Here is a 4093-nt window from a genome sequence, read left to right on the forward strand (position 1 = left end):
GTAGTGACTGCAAAATAAACTAAAGTGAATTAACTGGTGGTGAGGTGTGGAGCTTACCATGTGTGGCTTGCCATCACAGCTTCCCTTCATTGGCTCTGTTAAATCCAGAATTGAATTCAAAATCCTGCTCCTCACATACAAGGTCTTAAATAATCAGGCTCCATCTTATCTTAATGACCTTGTAGTACCATATCACCCTATTAGAGCACTTCGCTCTCACACTGCAGGCTTACTTGTTGTTCCTAGAGTATTTAAAAGTAGAATGGGAGGCAGAGCCTTCAGTTTTCAGGCCCCTCTTCTGTGGAACCAGCTTCCAGTTTGGATTCAGGAGACAGACACTATCTCTACTTTTAAGATTAGGCTTCAAACTTTCCTTTTTGCTAAAGCATATAGTTAGGGCTGGACCAGGTGACCCTGAATCCTCCCTTAGTTATGCTGCAATAGACGTAGGCTGCTGGGGGATTCCCATGATGCATTGAGTTTTTCCTTTCCAGTCACCTTTCTCACTCACTATGTGTTAATAGACCTCTCTGCATTGAATCATATCTGTTATTAATCGCTGTCTCTCTTCCACAGCATGTCTTTATCCTGTCTTCCTTCTCTCACCCCAACCAATCACAGCAGATGGCCCCGCCCCTCCCTGAGCCTGGTTCTGCTGGAGGTTTCTTCCTGTTAAAAGGGAGTTTTTCCTTCCCACTGTCACCAAAGTGCTTGCTCATAGGGGGTCATATGATTGTTGGGTTCTTCTTTGTATCTATTATTATAGGATATACTGTACAATATAAAGCGCCTTGAGGCGACTGTTGTTGTGATTTGGCGCTATACAAATAACATTGAATTGAATTGAATCCTTTAAATCAGGTAGAGCAAACACCACCAGTAGTAGCAGAGTTAGACAGCAGGCCGTGCACACTGGCGCCATCTTTCTTCACAGTTTATAAAGTGGCTGTTTGGTCTCTCCAATGTAGAGGTCTGAGCATTCCTTGCTGCACTGTACAGGATACAACACATTGTTAAGTTTGTGTTTAGGATGAACCAGTTTGTGTCTGAGTGTGTTGCTGGGTCTCCACCAGTTACTCTTAGAACTGAAGAAGCTTCTCTGATGAAACGTCTTCAAGAAACTTAAAGAAGTCCAGACGCTTTTCTTTCCAAGCTCCTCAGACTACTGACGCTTGTTTCTCTCTTTTAAAAAATGAAATTTAAAGTGAATTTTGAATAGAATGTTTCTTTTCTTTCTCCCTCAGAGTGCAGACATGTCTGCTGCCAGCAATCAGCGATCTGAAGATCAGTTTCTGTGCTCCATCTGTCTGGATGTGTTCACTGATCCAGTCAGCACACCATGTGGACACAGCTTCTGCAAAAGCTGCATCAGTCAGCACTGGGACCTGAATCAGAGCTGTAAGTGTCCCATGTGTAACGAGACTTTTAACACTAGACCTCAGCTGAGGGTCAACACCTTCATCTCTGAGATGGTTGCTCAGTTCAGACGTGAAGCTCAGCAGAAAGCCAGCAGCAGCAGCTCAGAGCAACAAGCTGCCAAACCAGGAGAAGTTCCCTGTGACGTCTGGAACCAGACTGAAGGCCCTGAAGTCCTGCCTGGTGTGTCTGACCTCCTACTGTCAGACTCACCTGGAGCCTCATCTGACACTGAAAGGTCTGAAAAGACATCAGCTGATTGATGCTGTGGAGAACCTGGAAGACAAGATGTGTAAGAAGCACAATAAACTTCTGGAGCTGTTCTGTAAGACTCATCAGACATGTGTCTGCATGCTCTGCTCTGTTTTAGAGCACAAGAACCACGAGTTTGTTCCTCTGAGAGAAGAATATGAAGGAAAGAAGGCAGAGCTGGAGAAGACAGAGGCTGAGATTCAGCAGATGATCCAGAAGAGACGACTGAAGATTCAGGAGGTCAAAGAGTCGGTGAAGATGAGTAAAGATGCTGCAGACAGACAGAAAGCAGAAGGTGTTCAGGTCTTCACTGCTCTGATGGAGTCTGTTGAGAGACGCCTGAAGGAGCTCATAAAGGAGATCAAAGACAAACAGGAAACTACAGAGAAACAGGCTGAAGGTCTCATCAAAGATCTGGAACAGGAAATCTCTGAGCTGATGGAGAGAAGCTCTGAGGTGGAGCAGCTCTCACACTCTGAAGACCACCTCCACCTCCTTCAAAGCTTCTTGTCCATGAAAGCTGCTCCACCCACCAAGGACTGGACAGAGGTCAGAGTCCGTCCAGCATCATATGAGGGGACAGTGGGGAGAGCTGTGGATCAGCTGGAGGAGACAGTCTGGAAACCCGTGAAGAAGAAGTTGTTTGAGGCTGAGCTGCAGAGGGTCCAGCAGGATGCAGTGGACGTGACTCTGGATCCTGATACAGCTCATCCTGAACTCATCCTGTCTGATGATGGAAAACAAGTTTATCATAATGATGTGAGGAAAAAACTTCCAGACAACCCAGAGAGATTTTCTTACTATGTTATGGTTTTAGGAGAGCAGAGTTTCTCTTCAGGCAGGTTTTACTTTGAGGTTCAGGTTAAAGGAAAGACTGAGTGGACTTTAGGAGTGGCCACAGAGTCGATCAACAGAAAGGGACAAATCAGAATGAGACCTCAGGATGGTTTCTGGACTGTAGTGCTGAGAAATGGAGATAAGTACATAGCTTGTGCTTACCCTCCAGTCCCCCTCTGTCTTCAGCCTGGACCTGAGAAGGTGGGGGTGTTTGTAGATTATGAGGAGGGTCTGGTCTTCTTTTATGATGTAGGTGCTGCAGCTCTGATCGACTCCTTTACTGGCTGCTCCTTCACTCACAAACTTCACCCATACTTCAGTCCCTGTAACAATGATGGAGGTAAAAACTCTGCACCTCTGATCATCTGTCCCGTCAATCAACCTGAGTCGATCAACGACTGATTTTATTTGATGAACTGATGTGTAGTAAGATTTTGTGGAGAAAAACAAAATGTCAGGCAACTGTTGTTAACTGGAAAAGAGTTTTGTTATTGCTGGGATTCTTCTGAGTGAGTTAACTTGTTCTGAGCAAGAATGTTGTAAAGCTAACAATTGAATGAGAGCCCATATTGTTGTTTACTTTGGCCTATCTCCCCTTACCACGGCTATCGCAGATATTGCTATTAGCCATGTGGCTGTACATGTACAATTGTGAAGATTAAACTTTATATTAGATTTTATTAGCTGCCTTCAGTGTTGGGTAAGTTACTTTAAAAAAAAGTAATTAATTACTATTACTAATTACTTAGTCAATATTGTATTTAAAATACTTATCTAATTACTGTGTCAGAAAAGTAACTTAAGTACTACATAAGTATTTAACTAAATACTTCTTAAAATCCATATAAACCTTGAGTGGACAAACAATAGAAATTAAACTCTTTAAATAATAAATACACTTTTTTAAAGATGGACACTCTACAGTACGCAGCGGTAGCATCTGTTCCACAATGTAGCCTGCCAGGGCTGGACTGGGACAAAAAAATCGGCCCGGGCATTTTGACTAGAGACCGGCCCACCAGGTATTATAGGAAAAACCATAAAGCCTTTGAATGAAAACAAACGCTGTTGTCACAGTGATGTACACTGTCTTGTTGGTATATATGTATCAGTCTAATAAACTTAAACCTTCACCATCCTCCCTATTCTGGTATTCTAAACAGTACCCGAAAGTAGACTGCTTGGTCGAGTTAACCTCCTGAACTATCTACAACACATGGTGAAAACCTGAAATTAAGACAGAGAAGACTAGAGGTGAGACATGATCATTACTGATTACTGATGACAGATTTAGATATATTTTCATAAACCATTCATTTGCCACATCAATAAACAGCATGGCAGGGCAAAATATTTTTTCTAACATGGCAACCTTTAAAAAGTGAAAGGAGACAGAAAGACAGGTGAGAAAGAAAAACTTAATTGACTTTTTGATGGCATTTCACACACAGTACTGGTACAGAATCTAGAAAATGTGGGAAAATGCTGGCATCATATACAGTACTTAGCTACTTCTGAAGAAATTATGATGGGACCCTAAAAAAAATACTATGTACAATAATGGATTTCTATACATTTTACATCAGAT

General features: G+C 42.5%; 1 pseudogene; it reads left to right on the forward strand.

Annotated features, from left to right (window-relative positions):
- Positions 1-1253: 1253 nt before the first annotated feature.
- LOC134646737 (E3 ubiquitin-protein ligase TRIM21-like) lies at positions 1254-2907 on the forward strand (annotated as a pseudogene).
- The last annotated feature ends 1186 nt before the right edge of the window (positions 2908-4093 follow it).

Source organism: Pelmatolapia mariae, linkage group LG17 (assembly GCF_036321145.2).
Source record: "Pelmatolapia mariae isolate MD_Pm_ZW linkage group LG17, Pm_UMD_F_2, whole genome shotgun sequence".
In the NCBI taxonomy this organism is placed as follows: Eukaryota; Metazoa; Chordata; class Actinopteri; order Cichliformes; family Cichlidae; genus Pelmatolapia; species Pelmatolapia mariae.